The sequence below is a fragment of the Protopterus annectens genome, chromosome 8.part0 (genome assembly GCF_019279795.1).
Source record: "Protopterus annectens isolate FY-2018-M chromosome 8.part0, PAN1.0, whole genome shotgun sequence".
Taxonomy (NCBI): domain Eukaryota; kingdom Metazoa; phylum Chordata; order Ceratodontiformes; family Protopteridae; genus Protopterus; species Protopterus annectens.
Genome location: NC_056741.1, coordinates 1,947,810,377 through 1,947,823,948, shown reverse-complemented (window position 1 = coordinate 1,947,823,948; position 13,572 = coordinate 1,947,810,377). Strand labels below are relative to the sequence as shown.

Below are 13,572 nucleotides of genomic sequence, written 5' to 3'. Positions count from 1 at the left end.
CTACATGCCACAAAGCCGACATGTTTCTGTGCTGTAAGAACATATATGTGTGTAGGTGAGAGACATCTGCAAAAAAGATATAGTAGACATACATTATGTGTAGCGCACATGGCTGTCCACGTGAATGGATGCCATTGTCACCACAATCACACTCTCTAATGGACTCGCATTGACACTATTTGCCAGGGCCACAAATACACAACCTAACTACTTAGTTTGCCACACTGCAGTAATGCATAGGACTACATGCACCACGGGGGATATCTGGAGGTTCTATGGGCTGGGGTAATTTTGTTTTGTTTGGGTTGAGTATTAGTTGGGCATCAGATAACCAAGTTTCAATAGAAGAAAATGCTTCCTGTGTGACTTTTTGCAGATTCGGTAGGGAGTGGGCTGTGCAGATGATGGTTGAGTCATCTGCGTATTGTACGAGTGTGCCATGTGTTGTGGCTGAGGCTAGATTATTGGTGAAAATAGAGAAGAGTAGGGGTCCCGGGATGGACCCTTGGGGAATCCCCATGGAGACTGGTAGTTGGGGGGATAGGTTGTCCTGCTAAACAACTGCTTGTTGGCGGGTCAGATAGGTAACTCTGAAACCAGCTGATGGCTGTTTGAGAGGATAGGTTATTGAGAAGAGAGATGAGTTGTTTGTGTGGGACCATGTCGAAAGCTTTAGAGAAGTCTAGGAATGTAGCTGAGGAGAGATAACCTGCATTTTTATTTTGTAGGATAGTGTTAGAGAAAGAGAGTAAGGCAGTGGTGGTGCTATGGTTAGGTCGGAAACCATGTTATGTGTTGGAGAAGAGGTTGTTAGCAAGGAGGTGATCTGAGACTTGAGAATGAATGCATCTCTCTAGTATTTTGGAGAGTGGCGAGAGAATAGCTATGGGGCGGTAACTGGTTAGATCTGTGGAGGGGCCTCCTTTGTGTAGGGGAATTATATATGAGACTTTCCATAGTGTGGGAACATAACTTTCTGACAGAGATCTGTTAATCAAGAGTGATACGGGGTAGGCTAGAGCGTCAGCTGCAAGTTGAAGGTATTCACTTGGGAGGTTGTCTGCTGCTAATCTGGCGGTTTTAAGTTTAGTTAATAGCAGTTTTATTTTGGAGGTAGGAACAGGAGAGAAAGAGAAGCTAGTAGGGAGATTGTTAGTTGTAGTTGATGGGGGGGTTGTGTTGTCTGGCTAGTGATAGTACGGTTTGTGTGAAGTGATTATTGAAAGAGGTAGCAATATTTTCGCAGGAGTGAGTTAAGTTAGGAGTGGGTGTACTTACTTTACCTGGGTGGAGGATGGAGTTTATTTAGGACCAGAATTGCTTGGGGTTATGCTGGGAGGAGGTAAGGGCAGACTGGTAGTATTGGATTTTGCCCCGTTTTATAAGCTTTTTGGTTCTATTACGTAGTTCTAGGAATTTTTGCCTAGTGGAGGGGGTTTTGCGCCAGTTTTCCCAGGCTTTATCCCTGTTTTTCATTTCAGACTTGGTGTTTTTTTGTAGCTATGGGGATGGTTGGGCTCTAGTTCCGAAACATCTTATGGGGGGGGGGGGGCGTGATAATTAAGGATGCTTAGGAATGTTTTATTAAAGTAATCAACTGCATCATCCAGTTTTGAGTTGTTAACAACAATTAACGTGTCCCTATCTTGGGGGCTTTGTTCCCCCATTATTTATGTCTGTGTCCAGATTTCTCGCTCTAACAGATTGACAGGTACAATGCATATTATTAAGGGAGGAAGCTTTTAAGGACTTACTTTCTGCGGTTCAGGATTTGACTCCCTCATACAGCATTTACTGACAACAAATGTTTGATATCCTCGATTCCAGACAGTGTTTTGAGGCAGTGGAGAAATTCGGTTAAGCTATTAGTGAGCTTCTGAAATGCAAGACTAATAAAAACCTAGTACCATGTTATCCAAAGCTTTGAAGACGTTTGTCTTGGAAACCTTGTCAACTTTACCTTATTACGATGCCGCAATAGAAGGTTGCCGTCAGCGCGGGGAACTGTGGGACAGAAGCGAAAACAAAATGGCGAGCTACCAAAGTTGAGTAGAATAAAGAGTTTTATCGACCATTAGGACATTGATTTGAGAGGAAAGATCTGTGAGTATAGGAAACACAAAAGCTCAAATATAATTTCCTAACAGCAATATAGTATTTTTATTTTACAAATGGCGGCATTTCATGCTGACTAGCCACTACCCTGGAAAGGGTACGAAATTGTACGTCTAATAGTTTGAAGGGACTTGGGAGGTGGGAAGAGGTGTATATGAACTGGGTAGCAAATGACGCAAAGACGCACATCATGCTTAGAAGAGGATACCGGGAAAGTATCGTATTTCTGTTAGTCGATACGGTTTGTTTCTCTCGTGAGGCAGTTACGTGATTTTGGATTAGGTAGATTCTCACATATGGACTCAAGCGTCAAAAAGAAGTTTACTTACATTAGAAGTTGTTTTGTACAGGGTCAATATAATTAGTGGTAAATACAGCCTTAAAGAGATGTGAAACAGCAAAGCTAAACACGTGTTGACATGTTAAGAATATGATGTAGGTGGAGATTCGAAATAGTAAACAGGAAGTTGGGACTGGGGAATTGTGCATAAAATTTGTCGTACTGATGCAGTTTACATGGCTTTTAGAACGGGAGATCTTGCAACTTGAGGACTCAAATGAAGCCGATCTTAAGTACCAAAACTAACATGTAAATTAAGGCACACCGTTAATTGTGCAAATTAGTAGAATTCTGCTTTTCTGGTGATTGGTATTTGCTCTCTTGTGTGCACACTGGAAAGGAGTGCAATGCAAGAACATGTTTTTGCCGTTATAAGAATTACTATGAATTCGGTTGAGTGGTATCTTTCATTATCACCAGTTCCCAGGTAAATCATAATTCATTTAAACAGTGATAATGGAAGTCGCTTATGGAACCACGTTGAAGCATGGGTTATTAATAAACTGTAGCTGTAATTAGGTTAAAAGAAACCTGATCAAATATGATAATTTGGCTTGCGATGCTATGATGTGCTATAATCAGTTAATGTCAGATTTGGTTATTGCTTTGATGAAAGCACCATACCTATCTGTCAGCTTTCAAAGGCATAGCAGGGGACTATCAAAGTCGGGTAAATTCGAGGGTAGGTTAAGAGTGTATACATGTGTCCTCTTGACAGGTTCAGCTGATAAAATTAGTACCCTAAGTGATGGGCCTTTTGCATATTTGCAAAACAAACAGAATTACTTGATCTAGGGATCGAAATGTTGCTTGTGATATAAATAAGACATGGAGGGGCATGTGTGTGTCTCAGGGAATTCCCTATCTTTGGAACAGGCTTCCCATCTATGTAGAGCTCTTCCCTGAACCCTATTTAAGAGAAACCTGGACCAGTGGATGGGAAATCGGAAATTTAGTATGGAGTCTAGCACCTGCGTATCAAATGGACCCAGGCAGCCTGTAAATCTTGCCCTAGCTTACATGTAGCCATAAAATAAGGTGTAAGGCACATACACTGTGCGGGATGCAATTGGTATGCTTATAAAGGCCCCATTGGCCTTTAGCCTAGTATGCGCTTGTGAACCGATGAACCTTCCAAATGCACACCCACATAGCTGTGTCAAAGTAAGTGTCCTTACTGCACAGTGACAAGTTACACAAGCACACTTCCCTGCAATAGAAAATGAGCCAAGCAACTACAACCACCCTTGCAGTCAGTAATCAGCAGTACAGATATGTAACATGTTACTTTTTTCTTGTTACAGTATATAATATTATACATTCTTGCAGTTATCAGGTTATGAAGATCTTTCTAAGCGAATCCGGCAAAGTTAGCTGGCCGCCTAGAAGCCTCATGTAAGTTAAGGAGTTAAAATTATGCTCATATTACTTCTGCATCTCTTTTTAAAGTCAGGTACTAATTTTCTGAAACAAAAGAAAAAAAAATGTCTTGATTCCTTAAGGGAGTTTGTAGCTGTAGTTCTAGCCCTGTCCGACCTCATTGCTCCTGCCAGTAGCTACAGTTCATTTACAAAATGATCATTACGGTTATCTCAGTAATAGTTTCTGAAAGGCTGTATCAAATAAAGCTATACAAAAGTTTCTTCAGGAAAATGAAGGATATCCCAATTAACAGCCATTATGATTTATTCCCAACCTTTCTAACAATTGCTACCCACAACTGCAAAGTTCCTGGATCATATTTTAACCTGTCACTTCAGTCATATTGTTAAAAATATTGGCTTCTTTTTAAACAGTTTGCCCTCATTTTATTTCTGTTTTCTTACTACTTTTATCATACAGTATGTTGCTAGTTTGATCGCTTTGCATGCACCCTGAGGCTTCTGTCAAAGCAGAATGAGATTACTGTGGCTTATTTTATTTTTTTATGTACTTTCTTTATCCATTTTTAAGTTGAAGATCCAATCAAGAGTGAGCTTTCTCTCTTGATCTCAATGTTTGCTCTCTGTTGTGCTTAGCACAGCTGAAATTTGTGTTTTGCTGTTTTCTTGTTATATCATTTGAGCCCTAGTTATAAAGGGGCTAATTGTTTAAGTAGAACATTATTCTTTAACCTTGGTAGTTTATTTTTAATGGATGTGCAGTTTAACTGTACTTATTGCAGTGTGTAAAATTTGCATTTGTGCTGGCCATCTTTCATCAGACTATGGTATATGCGGATTGAACCAGACTGTCATATGTCACTGATTTTGGCGTTTGCATCCATAAGTAGTGTAACTTTGGAGGTGCAGCCCCCCCGCCAAACACAACACTTTTGAGAGGTGGGTGAGATTGCTCCTGGGGGGGGGGGGAGGCTTTTTATGGCAAGCTTCAGTATTCACTGTACTACTTTTTGATTTGCTGTTTGTATTTCATAATTGTGAAACTCACAGTTCCAGGCTTTGCATTTACAGTAGAGAGCCAGTAAAGTTATATCTGAAACTCATTGTGTCGTTTAATATATTTTTATAAAATGATAGTAAAATAAACCAGTATACCATTTCTTTTATTAACTATTTATTTTCTGTTCCAGTGTATTTAAGTTATTGTTTCCACTGGTATTATAACATGTTCATACCCAAGATCTTTCTTTGTTCGTTGGACATACACAGATTTGTTACTTACCATCTTGTCACATACTTTTTAATAAGTCTATTTTCAGTGTAAAAAGTGTCCAGTACCAAATATTTTCTACTTATCTTTAAATAATTTTGTCTAATACAAATAATGTTCTAATTATCTTGAAATTTACATAATCTATAAGTTCACATTACAAAGTATTCCATCCTATGTATTTATTCCCTTTTAATTGTTACTGTTAAGTGACCTTCACCTTAATCATGGACCAAATGCAACTGAACCTTTAGAACATTCGCAGTATCAAAAACCCCAGAACACAGAACCTAATGAAGACAGCAAAAAGAAACCATTTTCTTTCGCAATATTAAAACCAAAACCTTATCACAACATTCAGACCTAATATGTTTTTTAAGGTAAGGTGTAGGCATGCTACTCAACCTGCAGACATTAAACATGGATACAGAGGCTCATGAAGGTATGTACATCCCATCAAAAAATCTAGACACGTAATTAGCATAAACATTGCATACCGAATAGTTTATAATTCTTTCACTGCTAGTAGGATTTTGTGATCCTACACAGAATCCCAAATTTAAAACGAGTGTGACAAGAAATGACACAGAAATAGAAGCATGTTGTTAAAGATACTATATAAAGTCCTGTATAATTTGAGTGACATTTCAAAAATATACATCACAGAAGTCCTATTTTTGCTGCTTTAAAAGAGAGATGTAACATATGACTCCTATTTCAATTATTGGTGTTTGCAGAACGTTGGTCATGTAGTTTGGTTTCCTGTTAGCATAGCAGTTTCAAAATTGTGTAGTAATAAAGGGGATCCAAAAAATCATGTGATGGGTAAATCAAGCCTGAAATGAGGAAACATCCTGCAAATAGATATGTTCCTCCAAAAAAAAGCTGCAGTTGAAAGGTTTGAGCGCAAGTGTAGTCCCTTCTCTCTCTTTTTTTTTTTTAACTCGTGATTAGTACTTGGCTTGTTAACTGTTGATGAGTTATTCATCAGTATCAGTATAAATGTAAAATTTCCAGTCTTTTGTATAGCAGTTAATTGCCAGTCGCATTATTGAGAGCAGGTTTGTGGCAGTTTTCATCACAGTTAATGTAAACTGCCCCGTAGTATGCACATCCCTCCCCAACCCCATGGAGCGATGAGTTGGCATGACCCTTCACTCCTTCTGCCTCCTGCCTGGCTGCTCCACTGCCAAGGCCACTAATGGCATCCCAGTCACCTAGTCTTTGGTCAGGACTCCACCCTTTACACCACAGAGCCAGACTAATGCAGTCCTCAGTGATGTATCAGAAAACCAATACATTTTATAGAGGACAGGGAAAAATGTGAGGGAAAAACGGGGATATTCTGCAAAGTTGGTGACAGTTGAGAAGTATACTTGAGAAATGTGTTGTTATCAAGTAACCTGTGAAGGAAAGGCAGAACAATAGAAGGGATAAGTCATCATAATTCATTCCTGCCCTTTTGGGTACCACTCAATATTAACTGTGTGAAAGTTGCAGCACTGCTGTGATGGTTTAGTGGTTAACTACTGTGACTATATTGTACAGGGTCCTGGGTTCAAGACCTACGAAGGCTGTTTATTTAGGGGTTGAGAGAGTGGCCTAATGGTTAAAGTGTTTGCCTTACAAACACAAGGTGCAGGGTTTGAGTCTCACAAACGATAATTGGCTAGGCTTAAAAATGGCTTGCAAGGGCAGTTAGCCTAGTACTAACCTATGAACCTATGTTTGTGCAGAGCTGTGAAAAAAAAGTCAGAAGAATTTGATGACCAAATATATATTCTGAAGTATTTCTGTAATATTTTCTCTGTTGGACCTTTCAGAGCAAACCTATAACATGTCAAAAGATATAAGCATGTGTTCATTTTTGAAGCAGACTACCTTCAAAACTAAATTATAATTTGATAAAATGCATATTGACATGCTGTTGGTAAAGTAACCTCAAATAATGCAACTGGAGCATCTCAGCAAAAAGAGCACCAGCAGCGTCATAATATTTAAGGCCATATATCACGCACAGCTAGATGGCATCATAATATCCCCAAGTACAGCAATTAACCCTGTTGTAACCAAGAACATACTGTATTTCTATTATTAGTCTACCTGCATGTATGTGTACTGTTTGCATGCAGTTTGGACTGGCTAAATGTCTGTTACAACTCAGTTAAATGTGAATGCTATCTCACTGACAAATGGAAGTTTGTTGTCTCCAGAACTGTGTAGTGTTGTATTTTATATTGTCAATGGTTATGTTGTACTAATTTTATTGTGTAACTTTTACATAAGTTGCCACTCTTGTCTTCTTACAGGGTCATAGCTGAAATGGGCCAGTCTGTCTTCAGAATGTGCCCGTTCTTTACCTTTTTGTTCCTAGCAGTAGCCCAGTACCTGCTCACATTTAAGTAGCATTGTGCTGCACTAATAAGATGTCTCCCCCCCTCTTAACTATAACAATGAAATTAAAAAAAAAGTTACATGTGAGATGCAGAACAGGTTGAATTTCTTCAGGAGTCACTGTGGCCTATATTTAAAACCTGTCATTCCCTGAATCATAAAGTTTTATTTATACTCTGGAAATATTAAACTGAATTCAGTGTGGTACAAAATGTGTCATATGAATTGGAACATTTTATAGCAATATTAAACTGCTGCCAGTGACCTGCGGCAACACACATTAGAGCATCTCATACCAGTTTTAATCTGAATTTAGAGCACATTTAATTCAGTGGTGCAGTTTTAAGGTATGTGCGGTATCAAGCTGAATTTAGCGGAATACAGGACCATTTATTCAAAATGGTGCATCATGTGGCAGCATTAAAGTGAACATAATGGCCTTCTGCTGCATTATGTAAGGTATCCCGTGCAATTACAAACCAAGAATCTCACAGGAAAAAAACACCAACTGAATAAATTTGCAAACCCTGTAGCACCAAGAAACGACTCAAAAATATTGTCCCAAACCAAAATAATTTAATAAAAGTGGTTAAGCACTTTTGTTCCAAAACATTACAAAGGAACTTTATCAGAATGAAAGCACTTAACCACTTTTATTAAATTATTTGGTATGGAGTAATATTTTTGAGTTGTTTCTTGGTGCTACAGGATTTGTAAATTTAGCCCATGGCATTGTTAAATGGAGATCAGTGTGATACAAACTTCATTATGTAAATACTATAATCGTTCAGTAAAAACTAATTTCTTATGTTACCTTCAACTGTCTCTGTTTTCATTTTTCAAATTAGTCACAGTACCACCGTAACAGGAACAGGGAAGAAAAAACTGTGCTACTCAGTGTTAGAAATCTAAATCTCAAAATGCACTCCCTCGAGGCACTCCTTAAAATGGAGAACATTGATATCTATGCAGTGACTGAGACATAGTTCAAGGCTCCAGAAAGCACCCCTGCATTACCAGGCTATAAATCCTACCACACTTTTCGGTCACTTAACCTGGACCGGAACACCAAAGGCAGAGGTGTGTTCATATTCATTAAGGATATCCACATCTCCAGCCTAGTTACTCATCATAATGCATTCAAGGTTAACCCAGTGCAACTAACTCTGGGCAAAACTGCAATCCAAATTATAGCTTGCTACAGATCTCACCCCCCCCCATGCCCCAGGATTCCCACTCCTCTATTTTTGATATACTGGAAAATATTGAGGTTCAGCCAAACACCCTAATAATGGGTGATTTCAACTACCCCACCATTAACTGGGAAAACTACTCATGTACCAACTCCTTTGCTCAATGCTTTCTGGAATCCATAAATTCCAATGTCCTGGATCAACTTATCCACACCCACACCAGGGGCAACACTATCCTAGACCTAGTCATTACCAACATGAGTGACTGGTGTTCCATACCTAAAGTCAACTCCTTGTTAGTCAGATCCAACCATAAGCTAATCACCCTAGATATCCACATCCTGCCCCCGCCCCATTAAGGAAACCATGGTAAAAAATTTCTCCAAAGCCAACTTCATGCTTCTTAAGACAGAAGTGGTGAACTTCATGACACCCATGTAGATGGACAATAAAGTTACGACTGCTGAATCCTACACAAATGCACTCTATAAGCACTTACACAAGTGCATGGATCATGCTATCCCAAATAGAACCAAGATGCTATCCTCCAAAAAAGGAAGCCAATCTAGTGGTCCCCTGCCATAAACAAACTTTACAACAGAAGGAAGGAACTGTTGCAAAAGAGAGTAAAATCCCATGAATGGAGGAGCTTCTTGGTCAGCCTCAGTAAGAAGCTGAGATCCCTTATAAGATCCTCCAAAGCTAGCTATGAAAACAAAATTGCCACTGATTCTAGGGACAGCCACAAAGCATTATATAGCTATGTCATGAATCTCAATGGCAACACCCAGATCTGCAATGAGTTACAGCACAACAGAACAAAATTTACAGAACCAACTGATATTGCCAACATCCTGGCAGATAGGTTCAGTGCTAACTTTACTCCCTTCTCATCCCCTAAAGGGCTCATATCTATACAGGAAGAATGCAGAGTCCCTGTAATCACAACTACGCAGGTAAAAGCTGCACACTCTAAAGCCAAAAACACAGCATCCATGTTTGGACAACATCCCAGGCTGCGTTTTACATGAACTATAGCTTCACGTCCTGCTTTGTACCCACTGAGTGGTGCACAGCAACAGTTATCCCACTCCACGAATGAGGAGCCACCACTGATCCCGGGAATTATTGCCCTATTAGCCTGACGAGCCTGGTCTGTAAGGCCATGGAACGTATCATCATGGAACTCCTAAACAAAGACATTGGTAACCTCCAAACTCTGGACCCCACCCAGTTCGGGTTTGTGAAAGGCAGATCATGCCTCCTGAACCTGATCGACTTCTTTGAGGCAGTCACCAAAGCCGTAGACGAGGGTAAGATAGTTCACACAGCTTATCTTGACCTCGCCAAGGCTTTTGACACCATCCCCCATTCTGAAATTATAGCTAAACTCACTAAATTAGGTATAAATCCCTACATCACAAGATGGGTTGCCAACTGGCTCACTGACAGAACCCACAATGTAAAAGTTGCAGACTCCAGAAAAAACAGAAGACCGTGAGCACTCCAAAGGACACCAACTTTATTCATAAACAGTTAAGTGCTTTCCTCTCCACTACAGAGACTTCCTCAGAACAAAAATCACAACCTTACCCAACCAAGTTAAATACACCCATAAATTATTCAATTAAGCAACAATTAAAATCCTTAAAGCAATATCAAACTTCCAATGTTAACATAGTTCACCACATTGTTTTAAAAATTCTTAAAAACAAGATTTAAACAAAATGTTACATTGTTTTACGTTAAAAATGTATTTACATAAATTGACAAACCAAAAACAAATTTTTAAAAAGTTTTTTTAAAAACCAAAGTTCTCAAATAAACTAACCTGAAATTTGGTCAAGTTTAAGAATGCTAGCAATACTAATGGTTTCATTAATGTTTGGAAATCTAGAGGCATCCATAAACAATTGCCATTTTAATTCCATTACATCCAAGTGCACATCCAAAATACCCCCTTTTTCATCCTCATTGAGGTGTTGCAAGACCAAAAATTCAATGTGTGGTATGTTTGCTTATGTGCCTATATAGTGCACTGGTTACCCTACCATTTTTAATGTCACCTAAATGTTCTCCCATTCTAATTTTCAATTTCCTACTAGTTTTACCTATATAGAAAATGGGACATTTCTGACATTTAGCCATATAAATCACTATTACAATTGTAGTGGCCCCCAATATGCAACCTATATCCATTAATTTTCACATAATCCCCAGTTTCATATATGTGTGGACAAAAAGAACAAGCATTACATTTAAAATTACCCACTCTTCTGTTTGTCTTGTGTGTAGGTCTCACCCCCTCAAGAATGTTCTTAATACATTTATCTCTTCTAAAAACGTACTTGGGGTGTTTTCCAACTTTAGAACCTATACCTGCATCACACTTCAAGATATCCCAGTGGTGATTTAACACCTCAGTGATGGAGTTAGCCATCCATCCCATTATATGTTAGCACTAAAGACAAGTTAAAATCCTCCTTTACTTTCCTACAGCTATTATTTCTAATGAATCCAAAGCCCAAAATTGGTTTGTATACCCCATGCCTGCGCTTAAAAAATAACCTCTTTAGTTAAATTTTCCAAAAGCCAGCCAGGATATCCCCTTTGCTTGAACATTTTACAAGTAAAATCCAACTCAATCAAAAAATCAGCTTCTGAATTAACCATCCTAGCTGCCCTTATCAATTGGCCTTTTACCACTCCTTTTTTCTGATAATCAGGGTGGCAACTCCCATAATCTAAATATGAATTTGAAAAGGTTTTTTTCCTATGTATTTTAGTTAAAAATTTATCCGGGAATAATAAATGGTTAAATCAACATCTAAGTAAATATTGTGTTTGTTGTTGTATTCAAAAGTGAATTTGAAAAACTTTACAGTTCTATTAATATATACTAAAAATTCATTAAGACTATCCTCGGTCCCTTTCCAAATCAGGAATAAATCGTCCAGGAATCTGGTGTAGCGTGTGATTTGGTCCTTGTACTGGCTATTGAATAAGTACTCCTGTTCCCAGTATGACATTATCAAATTGACAAAAATGGAGGCACAAGCGGCCCCCATTGCTACTCCTTTAACTTGCTTATAATATATCCCTTCAAACCATAGGTAATTGTTTTTCAACACTAAATCCATTAAAACAATTATTTTATTGATCTCATCTTGATCAAACATTTTGGTTTTATATAGCTGTTGTTCCAACCAAACAGTCCCTATATCTTGGGGAATAACTACATCAAAAGTAACCAGAAAAACCTCATTTGTTAGATCAAAACCATTTAACTTATTAATGAAATGCCAGGAGTCCTTACTAATGTAATCAAAGAAAGACAAAGCTTTTTGCATCAAGCCATCCAAGTACTTGGAAATAAAATGAGTTTTACTTCTTTTACCGTCCACTATGGGCCGAAATTTCACATTAACCAAGCCTCTGTGTATCTTAGGTATGCCAAATATATTTGGCACCCTAGGATACTCATTTTTAAGGTAATGGTACACATCCACATCAATCTGGCCCTGGAAGACCATGTCATTCAAAGCCAAATCGATCTTTCTGTATGCCACCATAATTTCGTTAAAAGAACTTTCATGATATGAATCCTCCATTAATATATTACTCATGCTATCTAAATAATCACCTCTCTCCATGACCACCACCCTACTGCCCTTGTCAGGCTTCATAAATCTAATGGTGGGGTCTTTGACTAAATGGAGCATGAGTTGCTTTTCTTCCTCTAAATTCGAATTATCAGCCTGTGTATTGTACCTATACCTTTTCCTTATTTCTTTTTCACAACTTTTTTCAAACAATTCCACCATTTTATTTAAAGGCGGATTAAAAGTACTAGGCTTTTTACATTTTCATTTTAATTGTCCCCCCATATTTGTCATGCCCGAACCAAATAAGTTTAATTTTCTTCTTTATTTCTTTAAATCAATAAGGGACTCCACCAGATTTCCTTTTCTACAGGGGACAAATGTGAATCCTTTTGCTAAAAACTCTGCGTGCTCCGCTTTAATTTCCATTTTTGAATAGTTGTAAATTTTAAAATCCCCTTTGGTATTAATCACTATCTCGGGGCCCACCATGTTAAACTCAAGTTGTTTGTCCAAGCAGTCCACTAGTATGTTTAACATTTCATCACCGTGATTGTCGGTGCTTTTAGTTAATGCCATATAATAACCACTTGTTTCATCGCCAATTGCCAACCCAGGCTCATTAAAAACCTGTTCTATAACATTTAAATTGTTTCCAATGGCAATGTCAGACAAAACCCCCTGGCTAGTGTCAGAATAAACAGATAATTCCATAAGCATGTTGTCAAATTCCTGACCACCACCCTTATGTTTTTCTTCACCAACATTGTGTCCAACCTCCCAACCCTCTAGGTCAGGATCCATTGGCATGGGACTGCCATCGCCCCCATTCTTACTGTTTAATTTTTCATTCTCAATGCCATAGGTACCACAATCAATTCTGTTAACACAACCAACAAAAGTCTCTCACTCCATAACCTCCCTCTCAAAGATAAAATTGGATAAATTGCTATACATTTGGACGTTAGCATTTCCTGTTACATTTGTTTCAACATTGTGTATGTCAGGATTTTCGGTCACTTCATAACAAATGCATTCCCCCCCATTTGATGGATGAATCAGCACACAATTCAGCATGTCAAATGCTGTACCCATATTGTTTGCGGTGTTAGTAACAGCAATATTCATATCAAAAACAGTACTTTCAAGTTTGGCAAATTTCTCATTGGTATGACCCACTCCATTTGTGTTAAATTCTTTGTTGCTGTTCCCAGTTGGAGCCACATGCTCACCATTACCACCACTGCAACTCAAAAAAGCCAAAGGTGGCGGCACC

The 13,572-nt window shown here is 38.5% G+C and overlaps 1 protein-coding gene across 2 annotated transcripts in view; it reads left to right on the top strand.

Moving 5' to 3' along the window:
- Positions 1-2,001: 2,001 nt before the first annotated feature.
- KLHL36 (kelch like family member 36) overlaps positions 2,002-13,572 on the top strand; it is a 470,147-nt gene continuing 458,576 nt past the window's right edge. The window contains exon 1 of one of the 2 annotated variants that reach the window (XM_044081467.1): positions 2,002-2,103. The gene's annotated coding sequence lies outside the window, so the exon portion shown is untranslated. Of the gene's footprint in view, positions 2,104-2,680; positions 2,883-13,572 lie in introns of those variants that run through there. The other variant, XM_044081468.1, reaches the window with a different exon arrangement.